Source organism: Dreissena polymorpha, chromosome 10, assembly GCF_020536995.1.
Source record: "Dreissena polymorpha isolate Duluth1 chromosome 10, UMN_Dpol_1.0, whole genome shotgun sequence".
NCBI lineage: Eukaryota > Metazoa > Mollusca > Bivalvia > Myida > Dreissenidae > Dreissena > Dreissena polymorpha.
The window spans coordinates 75,934,953-75,955,175 of record NC_068364.1 but is presented as its reverse complement, the minus strand read 5'-3'; the positions used below and the strand labels follow the sequence as shown (position 1 = coordinate 75,955,175).

At 35.4% G+C, this 20,223-nt stretch overlaps 2 long non-coding RNA genes across 4 annotated transcripts; one reads left to right on the top strand and one right to left on the bottom strand.

The window, feature by feature from the left end:
• Positions 1-10,327: 10,327 nt before the first annotated feature.
• LOC127847908 (uncharacterized) lies at positions 10,328-13,564 on the top strand. Of its 2 annotated transcripts, none has more exons than XR_008034239.1 (3): positions 10,328-10,414; positions 10,911-11,024; positions 13,314-13,564. It is a non-coding gene; the product is annotated as an uncharacterized LOC127847908 (long non-coding RNA). The 2 variants fall into 2 exon arrangements; XR_008034240.1 differs by lacking the exon at positions 13,314-13,564 and adding an exon at positions 11,412-11,481.
• A 3,499-nt stretch (positions 13,565-17,063) lies between these two features.
• On the bottom strand, positions 17,064-19,839 carry LOC127848550 (uncharacterized). Of its 2 annotated transcripts, none has more exons than XR_008034575.1 (4): positions 19,291-19,839; positions 19,057-19,130; positions 18,216-18,311; positions 17,064-17,563 (listed from the first exon to the last, which is right to left on the bottom strand). It is a non-coding gene; the product is annotated as an uncharacterized LOC127848550 (long non-coding RNA). The 2 variants fall into 2 exon arrangements; XR_008034576.1 differs by having other exon boundaries at positions 18,216-18,296.
• Between the last annotated feature and the right edge of the window lie 384 nt (positions 19,840-20,223).

Sequence of the window (20,223 nt, the reverse complement as noted above, 5' to 3'; positions counted from 1 at the left end):
GAAGTTCACGAAAACATAAACTCTGTTGGAAAAGGTACAGATTACAATGACCCATTATTGCCTACACAGCTTCCGCGAGGTTTTGGCGGGGTAGGTGTTTTATGGAAGAAAGAACTTGATCCAAAAGTGACCGTGCTTGACGACGGAGGAAACAGAATTCAATGCCTGCAACTTTCTAACTTCAAGGACAATAAGGGATTAGTCATAGTGTCTGTATACATGCCCTGTCGAGGGTTGAGCGGTAATGTGACCGAGTTTTGCGATTGTGTGGACCAGATAAGGGAAATCATTTTAAAATATAACACTGACAATTATATCCTTTTGGGCGGCGACTTTAACGAAAATCTTGGAGGGGCTCATGGATCTAGAAGACTTAATTACTTGAAAGAACTGGTAAATGACTTTGATCTTAAATTTGAGAATTCCGGGGAAACATACCTTGACCCTCGAGGCAATGAGTGCACAGAGATAGACTTTTTTCTGTACAACGTGCCATCAGTGCTAATCACTTCAAGAAAGGTCGTACTTAATGACCTGCGGACAAATACATCGGATCACTATCCTATAAAGGTTGAACTTTTGTGTAATTTTACTTTAAATATAAAGCCAGAAGAGAGCGTAATAAGCACTAGGGTGAACTGGAGAACTATTGATAAACACGTATATTCCATTAGGGTCAAGGACGGTCTCGCAACCCTAGAAACTGAAATTGATGATGATAATGTCGAGGAGGTTGTTAAAGATTTCTGTGAGCTTATGAGTGAATCTGCGTCAAATCTTGCCAGTAGAAGGAAACCGTTTAACTCTAAACCTAAGTTAAAGGTGTGGAACCCAGAAATTAGAGACAATGTCATGAACATGAAAAATGCATACAAAGCTTGGAAGCGGGCGGGTAGACCGCGTGGAGAGAGTAGTTTGTTGACTGAAAAGAACTTGGCTAAGAGGGCACTACGATCCAGTGTTAGGCAGGCAATTGCGAAAAAAGACTATGAACTAAAACAGAAGATAATTGAAAGCAGGAAATATGACTCTAGAACATTTCATAAGCTAGTGAATAGCCAACGTAACAAGCAGGGCAGGTTTATTACTGATCTATACGTAGGTAACCAACGGTACCAAGAAGATAAAATTTTATGTGGTTTTCATGATCATTTTGAAGCTCTTGGGCAACAGGCTGCCAATGAACTTTTCGACAATGTATATGATGAAATCGTCAATATTGAATACGAACTGACTGTGAATATGAACCGCAATCAATACGTCCAACCTGTAACTAAAATTGAACTTGAAAAAGCAGTTAAAAGTCTGAATACTGGTAAAGCGCCTGATGTTTACAACATGTCAGTCGAACATTTATTGAACTGTGAAGACAGCACCTTTGAGTATCTTTTAAAGGTTGTATCCCATGTATTTGCTAGTGGACTGTTTCCTGCGGCTTTGAAGAGAGGTGTGGTGACTCCCATTTTCAAAAACAAAGGTGAACCCAATGTTTCAGGGAACTATAGAGGCATAACAATTCTACCGGTGATTGGCAAGGTCATTGAAGCAATACTGCGTGATAGGATAGCACCAAACATAAAGAGCAGCCAGAATATATTCCAACGGGGCTTTACTAAGAACTCTTCACCACTAAATTCAGCTTTTATAGTAGAAGAACTGTATCGTGAATGTCATGACAATAGATCCGAAATGCATTTGATCTTTCTGGACGCGAGATCTGCGTTTGATGTAGTAGACCACAAACACCTTATGCGACGACTGGGTCACATTGGAGTATACGACAAACATTGGTCCCTAATCGATAGCTTCCATAGGGACTCCACTAGTGCAGTTAAGTGGAAGGGGCGTGTCTCGGCTGAGTTCAGTGTTCAGCAGGGCGTTAGGCAGGGTGGAGTACTAAGCACCGACCTATACAAGGTCTACGTTAACCCGCTGCTTGATCGCCTACAAGAAGCCAGGGTGGGATCCACTATCGGTGACGTCAACTGTTCGGCCAGTGCTTGTGCGGACGATATATGCTTATGTGCCGAAACGGCCAATGAAGCGCAGGAACTGTTAAACATTTCAGCAGAATTCGCCAATATGGAGCGATACCTGTTACAGCCTACCAAGAGCGTGCATATCCATGTTAGTCACCAACGTAAAAAGGGCGTGTCTACTCCCCTCTTCATGAACAATGACGAAATTCCATCTGTGCAAAGAGCTATACATCTCGGTATTATACGAACTGACTCTATGCTGAACAACCAAAAAGCTAATGTGGATGAAAATTTAAAAAAAGCAAGAAGGAAAGCATATAGTATATTCGGTAGTGGTTACAAAGGGCAAGCGGGACTAAATGTACTTTCCATTATTCATCTTTACAAATCTTATGTTCTTCCCGTGCTTTTATATGGATTGGAACTGTTATTACCTCCTGAACGCATTATAAACTGTCTCGAAGCATTCCAAAGAAAGTTTGTTAAAGAAATTCTTAGACTACCAGACAACACAGCCAATGCGGCAGTATATCTTCTATCCGGACTTTTACCGATCGAAGCACAAATTCACATACAGGCACTGACCTTCTTACATACTATATGCTCGCAAGATAGAAACAGTATTGAGTGGGCGCTACTTGAACGTCAGATTAGCTTTAAATCAGTTGACAGCTCATCCTGGTTCATACAAGTTCAGCATATAATGTGGAAGTACGAGTTGGGGACTGTTGCTGACTTAGCTGACAACACACCCAAGAAGGGAAAATGGAAGACACGTGTACTCAAGGCGGTTCATAGCTACTGGAGTGATCAAATAGACAGTTTAACACCCTTATATTCTACATTGTTTTTCCTGAGACAAGATAAGTATGTGCCTGGTAAGATTCTCCCTTTGCTCTCATTGGAATATACGGCCAGAGAGTCAGAACGGTTAAAAACAAAGGTACGGTTACTCACAGGGACTTACATGCTCCAAACAAAACGTAAGAACTTTAACCAGTATGACATAAACCCAACATGTCAGATGTGTGGTGAAGAGAACGAAACCGCAGAACATTTTGTGCTCAAGTGTAGTGCCCTACATAGTGTTAGACAGTCAATTATGGTAGACATAGAACGACAGTGGGGGGCGATAACAGAGACTTCATTTAATACTTTACCCGTAGACGAACAGCTCTACATACTCATCAACAGTTGGCCAACTTTAAAGACTTTCCTGAAAACCCATTTGTCTTCAGAATTTCACGAGTTTGAGAAGCATTGTGGACGGTTGTTGTACGGTCTGGACAGGACACGTCAGTTGCTCTTGGTGACCAATGCAAGCCAGCGACCACCCCGTACCAAACACACACAAAAAACAAACTAAAGAAGGGCATAATTCTTAATTAAACTGGCAATAGTGTTTATTGGGTATTTTTATTCAAGGCAATACAATTCTAATATATGTACAGAAGCACTCTCCGGTCTTCCGTAAATTCATTTAATGATTTATTTTTATTTTTATCTCATTTAATATTTTAACAACTAATGAAAAATCGCGCGTACAGTTCTAAGTCGCATATATTCGCGATTAGTGGATAGACTTATATTCTAATGAAAGGTGTGTGATTTAAGGAGTGAATAGTGTGAACGTGTAATATAGTGTTTATATTCGGTGGAGGATTATTCACTGTCTACAAACGATTGTTTGGTTCCTCTACAAAGGGGGTTCAAGAAGAACACAGAACAGAACAGAACAGAATGGCGGAGGCTTCGAAATCTACAATGAGCGCACCAGTAAGAAAATATGGTTTTTTGATTTAATAAAATATAATATATTAAGATTCCGATCTTATTTTATTTAATTCAACAAGATGAGTTTATCTCCCGTTGAATGTTAGCGGATTGTTGGTGTTTACCTTGCAATTCGACGCTAAACAACAACAACAACAACATAACCTTTATTAAGCTCAAATCACATATACAGTGACACATGAGTATACAGTGACAATACATCTTTTACAAAGAGATATTAACAATTGTGACAGGGTGTTAAACTTTACATAGAAAATAGAAAAGAGAAAGAGAAGTGGAGATGAAAAAAGATATGAGACATACATTTGAATTGAGTGGGGGAATGATGATGTTGACCCGAGAAATAAACAATTTTTTTTTTTTTTTTCCTTTGGCCTGAATAACCTGTTTGTTTACATGGATTCCTGATACAGACTATAGTTATGGTTTTTCCATTCGGTTCTATTTAAAACCCGGTGAATTTGATTGGTTAATTTATTTTTGTCTGCAGCGCTTCGCTGATCTGTGTGTAAACCCTGGAATTAGGTCAGAAATGTGCGTTTTGTTTGTGTTTTCACCGTTTCCTCTGTAGAATAATCGTGGAGAGTGTTTCATTTATAGATCGCATATTAACTAAACTTTCAAAAGTGACGTATAGATTTAAATTTTGTAGACCGAAATTGTCTGTTAATGTAATTCTACTTGGGATTAATTGGTGTGTTTAAATGAAGTAATGATCAAATGTGAAGTGAAGTGACCCATTCACGTGACATTGACCGATGTTGTGTCAGGCCACATTTACCATGCCCATGTTTGTTCCTGTGTCAGTGACCATGTGATTCGTAAGTAAAGGGCTTTATGTTATTGTTTCAGCAAGTAGCTTTATATAATCATGTACTAAATTGTGTCGATTTGACCTGCAGTAGTGAGATTGCATGACAAAAAGTACTTTACTGTACATGTATTTGTGAAGTTGTGTAAATTTACACATGGCACATGAAATCAATGGTGAAAGGCATTGATGGGTGATGGAGAGGGGCGATGAGTAGAAGTGCTGCAATAAGTAATAAGTGTCAAGTGTCATTGATTAAAAAACATATTCCAGCAAGGTGAACAATAAGCTTGAGATATAAACATACATGTACATTGCATATAATTTGGCTAGTGCAAGGTTTAAAATATAAATCACAATTTGCTAACGACATTTATAAGTAAATCAGTAATTTCAAATTTGTGACATTGATATTTGTTGCCAGATTGAAAAAAACATGCGTTAAAATATTTTAAACATGCAAAGTGAATGAAGTTAGGTATTCAACATGAACTATGATGTAGTAATACCAATATGTAAGATGATTAATTCATCTTAAAAAATATTAATTGTTTGATTGAGACGAGATGCAAAAAGTACTGCATTAGACATGATTTTGTTCTCTACATAAATAAATTTATCAACGTGTTAGCGTTTAAAGTAATATTTTTGTGGATATGAATTAGTCTTATGAAGTTTAATTGTTGAAATACATAAAAGATTACAAACATAATTTAACATATACACCAAGTTAAACTTATCAGCGGGTTAATGTTTGAAATAATACTTTTATGAATTTACATAAATTTTTTAAATCCTTTAAGGACCTTGTTGTCAACAATTCTTTAAATTTTAGCGTATTTGTTCTACAGTAGTAGTATTTTTTTATAAACTTCCTTCTATGTTCATTAAAAAAGGGACATATAAGCATGTAGTGAAATTCATCCGCCACATCTCTGCATGTACAATGAGGGCATGTCCTCTCATTTATGTCTTGATTGGTCCATCTACCTGTCTCATTTGGGAAAAAGTGATTACCAGTTCTAAGTTTAATAAATAAAGATGATTCATATTTAGTTAGTGTGATTAAATATTTCTCTAATTCAATCTTATCCTTAAATATTGAATAGTTTAGGCCTTTTGTTGAGTTTTGAAGTGAGGTATGCCAGGTTTGCTGGTATTGATCAAGTAATATGCCCTTTATAGTGTACTTTATATTTTTATTTTGGATTTGATCTTGATTTAGCCAGATGTAATTTCTGCCAGTTTGTGTGAAGATATTTTTTACATAATTTATCCATTTAGATTCAAAGTTAGGAAGGTTTAACATGTATTTATATATGAGATATGCTAATTTATCCGGTTTCCCAGTTATTAATCTATTCCAGTATGCAATCATTCTGCATTTTATAGTGAGATCTATGGGGTATCTTCCGAATTCTGCGTATATCATATAAAGTGGGGTGCTTTTTCTTAGATTGAAAATTTTTCTCAGAAATTCATTGTGTATTTTCTCTAGTAAATCAATGCTTTCATAGCCCCAAACCTCTGCAGAATATGTTAATATTGGCAGGATAGTGTTATCAAAAAGTTTTAATATCAGATCTATTGGTAAATTAAGGTTATTAATTCTTGAATAGAGTAGGTGCATTGCTTTCCTTGCTTGTTGTGCAAGATGTTTCTTTGCAGTTAGGAAGCTACCAGATTTTGCTAAAAAAACACCTAGATATTTGTATGAGTTAACAATTTCTAGAGACGTGTTGTCTATTTTAAAAGAGAAGTTTCTATTTTGCCTTGATCCGAAAATCATTACTTTTGTTTTATCCTTATTTATATTTAACTTCCATGTTTTACAGTAATCAGCAAAGTCATTCAGACAGTTTTGTAGTGTTTGGGCATTTTCAGCAATTAAGACTGTGTCGTCTGCATATAATAGTACAATTATTTTGAGAAAAGTAGCAATATCGTTTTCTGGATTTGTAAGTTCTATACCATGGTGGCCTTTAGATTCTAAGTAATTCCCAAGGTCATTTAGGAAAAGGGAAAAGAGGACGGGCGATAAGTTTTCTCCCTGACGCACGCCGCAGTTACATGAGAAAAATGGGGAGTTTTGAGTTCCATTAGAGTTACATGAGAAAATTGGGGAGTTTTGAGTTCTAACCGAGACACAGGATTTTATATTAGAGTACATATTCCTTATTAACCTGAGAAATTTACCATTTATGTTGTAATTAATAATTTTTGTCCATAAACCCACACGCCAAACAGAATCAAAAGCTTTTGAAAAGTCTATGAAACATACAAAGATTTTCTTTTTGTAGTGCCTTAGTATTTCTACTATTGAATTTAAGGTGAAGATGTGATCAGTTGTAGAATAATTTTTTCTAAAGCCAGCCTGGTTTTCAGAGAGTACTTCATTATCTTCAAGAAATTTACCAAGTCTGTCATTTAAAATGGCTGTGAGAAGTTTACTTACACAACTTAAAAGAGTAATTGGGCGGTAATTTTCTGGAGCTCCAGTATCGCCCTTATTTTTATACAGTGGGATTATGGCCCCTTCACCCCATTGGTCTGGTAGTATACCTGTTTCCAGCATTACATTAAATAAGGATACATATAAAGGTAACATCTTTTCTTTTGAGTGTTTAATGTATTCATTTACAATGCCATCCAAGCCCGGTGCTTTATTATTTTGAAGTTTATTTATACATTTATCTATTTCTTCAGCTGTTATGTTTACATTTAATATATTGTTATCATTTTCAATATCAATGCTATTTATTATATGTGACTCATCAGTATCATGGTCCTGGTTGCTGGCTTTTTCAAAATAGTTATGTAATAAGTCTAGAGGTGGCGTATCGGCATTTTTATTTTTTGCTTTAACTTTATTTAAGTACTTCCAGTATTCTTTTGGCTGTTTTGTTTGCATGGTTCTAAGGACACTTTCCCTATTTTTGTTATATTTATTTATGTGAGTATTCATTATTTTCTTATATTTTTTACATGCTAGATTTGCACTAATTTTATTGTATTCTGTTGGATGTTTATTATATATTTTTCTTGCTTTTACATATATTTTCCTAGCCTTTTCACACTGTATGCCAAACCAGGGTTTATATTTTTTGCCTTTTCGTTTTTTGCTTATTTGGACTTCTGGGAAGCTTTCCTTAGCACTATTTATAAGAATATTTGACATTTCATGTGTTATTCTATTTATATTATTTTGGTTTGCAGTAAAGTGGTCAGATTCAATTTCTCTCACTATGCTATTTATAGCTTCTACATTTACATTTGACATGAATGTTTCACAAAGGGATTCTTTCCATTTTGGTCTGTAAGTTTTTGTTTCAAAAGTGTTATTGTTAATGCAGGCCTCAACTTTTATTTTATAGTTAATGAGAGCATGGCCATCTGAACTTAGTCCGTTCACATTCATAATTTCAAATTCCTTAAGAATTGAAAAGGCTTTAATTGTAGATATTAAATAGTCAATTACGGATATGTTTCTAAATGTCATTTTGCCAATAAATCTATCTTTACCAAACCTACCATTGATAATATTAATGTTGTTATTTTTACATAAGTCTAAGAGGCGATATCCATGGTTATTTTTCTTTTTATCTTGAGAAACCCTTCTTAATGGTATGTTACAATTTTCCATTTGGGCCTTTTGATCGAAAAAAGTAATAGTCTCATTATCAAGATTAAAAAAATCTGTCAAAAAATCATCATTTTCTGTATAGTCAGATAAGTCTGCAGTTTGTGCGTTCATATCGCCGCAGATGTAAACATGTTCAAAGCTGCTGCATTTAATAGCTACTTCGTTTTCAAAAATTTCATACTCATCATCATTATAGAACCTCGAATGCAGTGGTGGTATGTAAACAATACCTATAACAATGTCGCTACCAATATGAGTATAATCATTTCTAATTTTCAACCATAAAACATATTCTGACTGGCTGTCTATTACGTCAACGTGTTTGTAAATACTATTTTTTATCAAAGCGCCTATACCACCAGATTTTCGTTTGTATTTTTGTTTTCTGGTTTTACTAATAAAAGAGTAATTATCAATTTCAATTATGTCATTGTCATCAAGTTTTGTCTCAGTTGCAAAAAACATGTCATAACTATTTACTAATGAGACAAATTCAGGGTATAATGCACGCCTTTTAAGGCCACAAACGTTAAGCACAGCAATATTTACCGAGTCAAAGTTTGTTTCTGGTCCGCTTTTTGGTGCACAGTTCGTCACATTGTTAGTATTGTTAACATTCCCCCGATTGTCCTAGCGATTTTGGGGTGCAACAGTATTTGGGGTCCCACTGGTTGCCCCTAGGGCATCATCCGGTTTGTGATGTCTGCGGTTCAAGTGGGCCTCCATCTGGATCATAGACTGACTATACTGGTCAGTCGCGTGCGCGTCGTCTGTTGAGTCACTGTCGTCGCCGGTGTCGGATTCGTCCGATTCCGTGGGTAGGCTAGCATACCTATTGCTAGTAGAGATTGGGTTGGACGGTGTCTTATGCACGGGAGATTTAGTTACCGTTTCAGATGTTTTTAGTTGTTCCGTTCGGTGCGATTGCGTAATGATTTTCCAGTCTGGGAATTCGTCTTGCACTACAGTTTTTTGTACTATCAATTTGGCAGGGTAACCAATGTGGACACTACCCTTGGGATTGTTCGCTCTTTCTTGTTTGAAGCGATTCCAAAGCCTAGCACGCGCTTGGGTTATTTCCTTAGGGTAGTCTCTATTTATCCCGTATTTAGTGCCCTTCAACTTGTATGCATTAGCCAGTATATCTTCGATGTCGCGCTCATTTTGGAAACGGACTATAATTGGTCGAGTTTTTTTGTCATTGAATGACCCGATACGGTGTATTTTGTCGATATACATGTTTGTTGTGTCAAGTTCGAGTTGGTCATTTATGAACGATGCTATAACATCTTCTAAGTTTTCCCATTTACGTTCGGGGAAGTTACGAAATATAAGATTATTTTTTCTGCTTTTTGCTTCATTGTCAATGATTTTATATTCCAGTATTTTGAGCCTGGTGCACGTGCTCTCGCTTTCCATTTTAAATGACTTGACTTCATGTTCTATGCTGTCAATTTTCTCCGATAACAAGTTCGTATTGTGTAACAAATCGAAAATTGTAACTAATTTCTCATCAGTATTCATTCGCATAAAGTCATCTTTGGACACAGTATTTTTATTGATAGTATTTTCAGATATAGTGTCAAATGTCCCACCTGTGGATCTCCGTTTTCTTTTTGAGTTTTGATTTGCCTGACACGTTTGACCATTATGGCCGCCATTGTCCTTGCCACGTCCTTTGTTGTCGTGCATTTCCTGACTAGTTTGGCCTTTTTTTACGCTGATTTCCTCTCATTTTGTATAAGCACTGCCAATAAAAATCCCTTGTTCAGAGTTTAGAACACTTTTAGTCACTAAAATGTCCAGAGAAATAGCAAAAAGAACCAAAATATCAGAGCACGAAATGTCGCTGATTTACAAATTAGACGATAGTAGACGACTCCAATGCATGAAAATGAGAATCAGTTTAACGTATTTTGATTTTATGATTTTCTCGTTTTGACTTTTGAATTTTGTGTAGTTTATTTTGCAATGTACGTTTTTCATTAACTTTTAAATTTTGCTAATAGAAGCCAGTGGATTCTTCCACAGTAAATTCGTACCCAGATCCTAGGCTAAAGCACAAATAAGTCATTGTATTTTTTTATGTTTTTTATTTAGGCCAAAACAGAGGGAGAGATGAGAAGAAGTAAACGCGTGAGACAGCCATCTAAGAGAATGTTGTTGTATTCTCAGGACACAGATTCAGTAAGTTTATTTTAATGCTCTTGTGTGCACACATTTTAATTATGTGCCAGTTATTCGATAAATTCTCCCACCTGGTCAACCAGAGGGGTATAGTGAATTATGTATATCTATTTGTGACCAGCCGAACTAAGAAGAAATAATAATATCACCCTTGTCCGCTCTGTGTTGATAAATGCAGGTTTGACTATAACCCATTATGATTTACAAGTTAGAACTATTATTGTAAAGGCCTGAGAGTTGAACAGTGACCTTGGCTTAGAATAGTAGGACTTTTTGCTTTTCTTCACAATATTTAGGTCCGAAATCTGTGGATGTAGGCTGTGGTTGCAAATAACATGTAGTAAATCAAGAAATGCACTATAACTCATGTGATTAGGTCATGACATTGACATCATGATTTTGTCATTTTAGGGTTACTCTTTTGTCTATTATTTATTAGATTTTCTGCATTACTTGGTTTTTATCAAATGCATGATGTTTTATTTGTTACACTCAGGATTCACGTCTACCGAAGAGTTAAGGAAAACGTCCTGCCAGAAAGATCCAGAAAGTTGATACATTAGCAACAATAACTAAGGGGACACTGGAACGCCATAGCACGTCTGACGATGTAAGACTTGCTTTTATTTGATTATAAGTGCAGTTTGTAAGTTATGTTTTATACTTATCATTCTAACATTTAACCTCATCTTTTAAGTGATTCACCTGGAACTAAAACATGTGGGTGCTTAGATTAGATTTTTGTTTATTTCAACATAACACTTTTATAAATGATCACAGCAGAATATTTGCACTAATTATACTTCATATCCTTATAAGGTTTTCTTGGAAATACAAACTTGTAACAAACTTTCACTAGCTGATAAAGTTGGAAGTCCAAACTTCTACATCTTTTTCTGATGAGGTGTTATTTATTTATATCTTATTACTTGGCTATTTATATTTGTTGCATTGCAATATGTAACTCTCCTGGATGTTGTGCATTATTTATATTTAGGAACCTGTACTGGCTTTTGTTCCTTCAAGTTCTGATGAGTCTGAAGGAGAACCACTCAGTGAGAGAGAGGTAACTTAAATTATTTGAATTACAATTATTTATAAAATCATAATTTTACTGTTAACTCTCTGTGTTTTAGAGAAACATATATGCAAAGTACTGAAAATGTTTCTTCTCGAATAATCAATAGATTGGTTTGGCTGTTTTAAATCCTAAAAAGTCAGTTCATGCATTATTATAAGTGTCAGTGCTGTTTAAAATGCATCTTTCATTGTTTTCGCTCTTTCGTTTGTCCGTTCATTCATTTACAGTATTATATGAGAACACATTCTATGCAGCCCATATGATATCATTATGAAGTTACTCGTAAGATAAACGTGAAACGTTGTTTGTCATCTTGCTATTTTATTCAATACAATTTATGTTGTTACATGAGTAAAGAAAGGATAACTCTTTTTTATGTCCCCCACTATAGTAGTGGGGGACATATTATTTTTGCCCTGTCTGTTGGTCTGTTTGCGCCAACTTTAACATTTTGCAATAACTTTTGCTATATTGAAGATAGCAACTTCATATTTGGCATGCATGTGTATCTTATGAACCTGCACATTTTGAGTGGTGAAAGGTCAAGGTCAAGGTCATCCTTCAAGGTCAGAGGTCAAATATATGTGGCCAAAATCGCTCATTTTATGAATATTTTTGCAATATTGAAGGAAGCAACTTGATATTTGGCATGCATGTGTATCTTATGGAACTGCACATTTTGAGTGTTGAAAGGTCAAGGTCATCCTTCAAGGTCAGAGGTCAAATATATGTGGCCCAAATCGCTTATTTTATGTATACTTTTGCTATATAGAAGATAGCAACTTGATATTTGGCATGCATGTGTATCTTATGGAGCTGCACATTTTGAGTGCTGAAAGGTCAAGGTCATCCTTCAAGGTCAGAGGTCAAATATATGTGGCCCAAATCGCTTATTTTATGAATACTTTTGCAATATTGAAGATAGCAACTTGATAGTTGGCATGCATGTGTATCTCATGGAGCTGCACATTTTGAGTGGTGAAAGGTCAAGGTCAAGGTCATCCTTCAAGGTCAGAGGTCAAATATATGTGGCCCAAATCGCTTATTTTATGAATACTTGTGCAATATTGAAGATAGCAACTTGATATTTGGCATGCATGTGTATCTCATGGAGCTGCACATTTTGAGTGGTGAAAGGTCAAGGTCATCCTTCAAGGTCAGAGCTCAAATATATGTGGCCCAAATCGCTTATTTTATGAATACTTATGCAATATTGAAGATAGCAACTTGATATTTGGCATGCATGTGTATCTCATGGAGCTGCACATTTTGAGTGGTGAAAGGTCAAGGTCATCCTTCACAAGGTCAAGGTCATCCTTCACAAGGTCAAGGTCATATATAGGGGGACATTGTGTTTCACAAACACATCTTGTTTTGCTTAAAAATTGTTAAGTTTGCATACCATTTCAATATTTTGTACTCCATTGATCCATTGCATTGATACCATCAACACCTTTCCACCCCTTTATATGAGTCGCGTCCTTAGAAAACTGGGCATAATGCATGTGCGTAAAGTGTCGTCCCAGCTTAGCCTGTGCAGTCTGTACAGGCTAATCAGGGACGACACTTTCGGCCTAAATGGGATTTTTGCTTAGAAGAGACATTTTAACGAAAAATGTCATAAAAGCGGAAGGTGTTGCCCCTGATGAGCCTGTGTGGACTGCACAGGCTAATCTGGGACGACACTTTACGCACATGCATTATGTCCAGTTTTCTCAGAACAAGGCTCATATAATCTAGTGTGCTGTCTCACTGACTGCTGATTGGAGTTACATTTGCAAGAAGTTTATAGTAAAATCTGTTACAATTTCTTTGTAGGAGATGACTCTATCGGTGCTGGATAGGATGACCCTCTACAGTCAGCAGCAGTATCAACAAGATGTGTTTTCCTTTTATGCAGAGACACTAGAAGATGTCAATAAATCTTTCAGACATGCTGCATACAGACAATTTACCATCTTAATGCATGGGAAACTGACTGCTGGAGACAGAATAACTGTCCCAGCATGTTGTGTTAAATTAATAAGGGAGAATTTTCCTAGTCCTTAAGGCCAGTATACAGGCTTCGTACCAGTGTTCTAATAATTTTGCATATTTATGCCCCCCTTCGAAGAAGAGGGGGCATATAGTTTTGCACATGTCAGTCCGTCCACCAGATGGTTTCGGGATAACTTAAGAACGCTTAGGCCTAGGATCATGAAACTTCATAGGTACATTGATCATGACAGGCAAATAACCCCTATTGATTTTCAGGTCACTAGGTCAAAGGTCAGTGACTCGAAACAGTAAAGCGGTTTCCGGATGATAACTCAAGAATGCTTACGCCTAGGATCTTGAAACTTCATAGATACATTGATCACGACTGGCAGATGACCCCTTTAGATTTTCCGGTCACAAAATCAAAGGTCAAGGTCACAGTGACTCAAAACAATAAAATGGTTTCCAGCTGATAACTCTAGAATGCTTACGCCTTTTGGTCATGAAACTTCATAGCTACATTGATAATGACTGGCAGATGACCCCTTTTGATTTTCAGGTCACTAGGTCAAGGTCACAGTGACTCGAAATAGTAAAATGGTTTCCTGATAACTCAAGAATAATTAGGCCTAGGATCAGGAAACTTCATAGGTACCTTGATCATGACTGACAGATGACCCCTATTAATTTTCAGGTCACTATGTCAAAGGTCAAGGTCACAGTGACAAAAAACGTATTCACACAATGGCTGCCACTACAACTGACAGCCTATATGGGAGGCATGCATGTTTTACAAACAGCCCTTGTTGCTATTCTTTTTCATTTATCAGACATAGAACTTTTCTTAGTTTTGATTATTTTTTGTTCTGGCTCCTTTTTTGAAACATTTATATTTATGCAAATCATTTGAGTTATGCTTAATCATTTGGATTTTTCAGTTCTATGCATTTTGTTTTGAAATACCAATTTGTGTGAAATGTGCTAGTTTATTATTAAAACTTGCACAGCAGTTTTTACATTTGTATGCTTACTTTGGTGTCATTTGAATGAAATGCCACGAGTGCTCTGGATTGTAAGATGAAAGAAATAAAAGAAGCAATGACATATTTCTTAAGAATACTATGTAAATAAACTAATTGAATATCAAAATTCATTTCTTGTATACTTATTTTATTTTCTTGTTTGAACTTAATAGTTTGATTTTTACACTTTTTAGCTCACCTGAACACAATGTGCTCATGGTGAGCTTTTGTGATCGCCTTTTGTCCGTCGTGCGGCGTCTACATTTGCCTTGTTAACACTCTACAGCCGTACAGGCCACATTTATTGCCCAATCTAAATGAAATTTGTCAAAAGATTGGTCTCAAGGATATTTTGGATGAGTTCAAAAATGGTAACGTTTGCTTGAAAAGACCGTTCATAAAAACAGTCGATAGTGTATTACCTGTTTTTATTTTTATTTTTTATATCTTGCTTTTATTCAATTTTAAGTTTGCATTTTGATTTTTTTATTATGCCCACCTTCGAAGAAGAGGAGGTATGTTGTTCGCTCATGTCGGTTGGTCGGTCCGTCCGTCCACCGAATGGTTTCCGGATTATAACTCAAGAACCCTTACGCCTAGGATCATGAAACTTCATAGGTACATTGATCATGACTGGCAGATGACCCCTATTGATTTTTAGGTCACTAGGTCAAAGGTCAAGGTTACGGTGACTCGCACAGAAAAATGGTTTCCGGATGATAACTAAAGAACGCTTAAGCCTAGGATCATGAAACTTCATAGGTACATTGATCATGACTCGCAGATGACCCCTATTGATTTTCAGGTCACTAGGTCCAAGGTCAAGGTGACTCGACACAGTAAAATAGTTTCCGGATGATAACTCAAGAAAGCTTACGCCTAGGATCATGAAACTTCATAGATTCATTGATCACGACTCGCAGATGACCCCTATTGATTTTCAGGTCACTAGGTCAAAGGTCAAGGTCACAGTGACAAAAAACGTATTCACACAATGGCTGCCACTACAACTGACAGCCCATATGAGGGGCATGCATGTTTTACAAACAGCCCTTGTTTATTTTTATTTTGAGTCATTTTGTTTCACACTTGATATTTTGTTAGATTAGGTTTCTTAAAATACATTTCAAACATGACATATGCTAATGCATGAATAAACATTTTGAAATCAATAAAAAAGCAACAAGTTGCTGTTGAAATTTAAAAAAATAGTATCTTATTATCGTTCAACCATGTTTTGTATATTGTGTGCTTTCTTTATGTAGTAACCTGTGCAGACCGTCTACATTTTAGCTCAGCCGAGTTTTTCCTATCTATTAAATTGATATACAATTGAGGTATTTTATTCAGTGTGATATGAACTTGATCCATGCATTGAAGTTTGATTTTTTTTTACAAATTTTGTATCATATTCATCTGGTGTCAGAAAATGGATCGAACTCAATACATGCACATAGAAATGTGACAGGAGTTGAGGTCTCATTGAAGTTGGTTCGAGTGTATGATGCTGGCATTTAATTATTTAGGTGATTTGCATTTCAAATGAGTATGGCCATTAAAAAGTATTAAATGTTGATGTGTAAATAGAACACTGAGGCATATCTGGATACACTATCACATTCATAGTATCGATAATTAAAGAGGAAACTACTCTCGAGGTCAATTATAAGAGGCTTAGAGACATTGACTACAATGGTTTATTAAATACAGGTAATACAGAAGACAATGCAAAACACATATCGATAATCAAACAAAAAACTAAACATTTTGTAAGAAAAATTGTGTTCTTTACATGTGTAACAAGAAACCGGTGTAGACTGGTGATGCTCCCCAAAAGTTTTTTTTTGTCACAATATTGCACTATATATTCAGATAAAAGGAAACGTCTTAAGGGGCATAACTTTGGACAAAATTATACGATGGATGGATTAAAGCTTCATTGAATTCCGGTCAGTAGTTGGGGAGAAATAGCTCGGACAAGAATTGCACTATATTTACAGTTTATAGAAAATTTCAAAAGGCCATAACTCTGTGAAAAATCATCCGACCAGAACCGGCTGATAATATGCACATCTCCTGTTGGTAGTGAAGCTTCCCATCAAGTTCCATTGAATTACTGTAATAAGTTGCTGAGAAATAGCTCGGACAAGCATTGCACTATATGTACAATGGAAAATTTCAAAGGGCCATAACTCTGTGAAAAATCATCCGACGAGAACTGGCTGATAAATTGCACATCTCCTCTTGGTAGTGAAGCTTCCCATAAAGTTTCATTGAATTCCAGTCATTAGTTGCTGAGAAATAGCCCGGACAAGAATTGCACTATATGTACAATGGAAAATTTCAAAGGGCCATAACTCTGTGAAAAATCATCTGAAGAGAACAGGCTGATAATATGCACATCTCTTCTTGGTAGTGAAGCTTCCCATAAAGTTTCATTGAATTCCAGTCATTACTTTCTGAGAAATAGCCTGGACAAAAATTGTGCACAGACGGACACATGGACGGACAGACGAAGCGGCGACTATATGCTCCCCCCAAAATAAATTTTGGGGGAGCATAAAAATGTATTGATAAAAATCACCATAATATAACATAAAAAAAATATTTTATGCTAAATTCAATATTGAAACTTCCTAAAAAATGTAATTGCATTGTACAACCAAGAGCATTCATTATTTATAACATAATGTAAGATTGTACATTTTCAAAACACTTCTAAAATTATATTAACACTAAAGATGTGAAACTTAATAGTTATCTAACAAAGATAACTTCTGCGTCAACTTCAAATGAATATCAAACACGTCTTGGGCAACAATTCATTTTTTCGCTTTTCTCAATCTAGAGACATGCTGATCTCTAAGTATTGATGTAGGTGGAGGGGTGACGGGGGCTATAGTTGACCTAATTCTTTTGGAGTCTTCAGGCAGCTGTTCACATTTGCCACTTATTCTTTTCTTGCCTATGGTGAATTCATTTATAACTTCAGTGATCAAACCGGTTATGTGTTTTTTTCACAGGCCTTGAGCTCCAATTACAAGCAGCTTTTGAGTACACTTTTTTCTCCTGAAAGATTGTTTTATAACTGACATGATGTTTGAAAAAATGAAATGACAATTGCTAAAACAAAACAAAAGAATAAAGATCTATAGACAATATATATGCCATAATATAAATTTACTGATTCAGTGCATACTATGCTACAGTAGTTCTTTTATGACAGGAGCATTGTTTGCAAAATGTATACTTATTATTCATATCACATGAATGTGTCAAATTTGAGCTTAAATACATCATGTTTGTAAATTCAATTTAATTGTTAATAATAAAAACTTTCAATAAGTAAACATAAATCTGTAAATTGATCCTTACAATTCAAAATTTAATAAAAACAGGAAATGTGTTTGTCAGAAACACTATCTCCCCTACTGCGCCACTTTGATTTATTTTATTTTATCATTTGGTAGGTTCAGATGAACTCTTTTAAAGCTTATTACTTCTCTTGAATTTGTTTTTTTTTACCTTTGACCTTGAAGGATTATCTTGACCTTGACCTTTCACCACTCAAAATGTGCAGCTCCATGAGATACACATGCATGCCAAATATGAAGTTACTATTTCAATATTTCAAAAGTTATGGCAAAATGTTAAAGTTTGACGCAAACAAACACACAAACAAACAAACCAACATACAGGGCGAAAACAATAATATAAATACCTCTCATTTCCTTCTTTGTCCAACAAAACAGGACGATTCAAGTGTTTTGAATAATCTATTGCTGCTAACTGACACCTGCATCTATAAACAGCATAGCTGAAAAAAAATAATTTTAGAAATGAAACTCAGAAAATATCATGCAACTCATCATGTGAAAATCTGCCTTTAGGACTTTGATGATGTTACACTAGATATGAACTAATTCAACACCAATGACTTGACATTTTCATAATCAGAATTCATTTCTTGATAAACTACTAGTTGTTTAAACATCCTGTGAACAAATTCAAAAATCCTGTTCATAAATAATTTTACTATCACATGATGAAACAAGAGCACCGCGTTACGGGTGCCACGCTAGGCTTCGAAAGCTTGTCATAATTTTTTTTTAGAGGTCACAGGGACATTGACCTTTGACCTAGTGACCGAAAAATGGGTGTGGCGTGTAGAACTAATCAAGGTGAATCCACATATGAAGTTTCAAAGTTGTAGGTGGAAGCACTTTGATTGTAGAGCAAAATGTAAAGTTTTTAGCACGACGCCGGCGGACAACACGACAACGAGCAGCTGGCTGACGACACAACAACGACGAGCTGGCTATGACAATACCTCGGGTTTTCTCCGAAAACAGCCGAGCTAAAAATATATTCATATTTTAGTCTTCAGGCAGTTTATTACGAGACTTGTCACAAAGGGTACATCATTTTTACACTATTAAAATGTAAATTCTCAAAAATAAAGAGCATATATTCCTTTGTTCAATGAATGAGCATGTGTTCATAAAATAAAAAAGAAACACTTTAACAAGTGTTTTTTTGTAAACATTTAACTTTTTATTTACCTGAAAGCATTTCGCTTTGGTTTGGAGCGTACATCAAAAGATGATTGTTGAAGCTCTCTAGTTCATAAGTAGTTCTGAAATTTAAAAGCATTGTACATTTCTAAAACAAATCTTTTATAATTATAAGGATTTGTGTGTGTGTAAATCAAATCGTGTTCATTATGTAGCAAAATAATTACGGGAATTTATAGAAAAGTAGCTATGAAACTTAAACTGAAAATGAAGAAGACTTACGCATCGATCAATATTTCCATCATTTTCTCGTCCTTTTCAATCCCAGTAGCTTCTTTAACTCTTCTCCATCGATCACACTGAATACCAATGTCTATTATCCTTTCCCTTTTATTACGCCTGTACCTTGCATCTCTTGTTTTTTTTAATCTTAGCGCTAGCACTTGTTTTTGTCCGAACCATCTTGAATTCTGATGGCTTTCAGTTTTCGCCCGCATATTCGTATTTGTGAAAAGTGATTTTCCAATAAAAATATTGATTTAAATATGAAGTATATTTAATTGGTTTATCAAAAATATTCAATGAAAATCAATTATTTGCTCAACAAGCTAAATCTCTTTCTTTAGAAATAATGTAATTTCTATGCCAAAAATAAATGACAGTACCATGTACCACGTGACTTGTCAGCTGATTTTCAGCTACATTTATTTTTAGGTCAAAAACGTCGAGCGGCGTTTTTGAAATATAATATGGAATTCCCATCCGCTTGGGCTTATGTGTTGGTTTGTGTTATACTTCCTTTAGTCTGCTTTGAGTTTTTATATCCTTAAATCAAAGGCGATAGTCGTTTTTAATATCTAAAACAATAATTTTATGTTTTGTTCAGACCATAATCCATTGGACAGTCCCTTTAATTTTGATTTTCATAAAACAGAAACAAAACCAAAATTACTAGATCAGGCTGGAATGCACAATTGAAAGGCTTGTTTTGCGAATTTCAACAAGGTTAATATCAATCTTTTTCCACGACTATTGTAACGTGACTTTATTAAGTTCTGTATTTGTTACCATAAGTATTTGCATTTGTAAAGAGATACAAATTGTATAAATGATACCGTAATTTCCATATGTCTTTACACACTTAAACGCTTTAATATTTATGATGGTATAATTATTGCATGTCCAACTTATAGTCTTATAGAATCAAATTTAAAT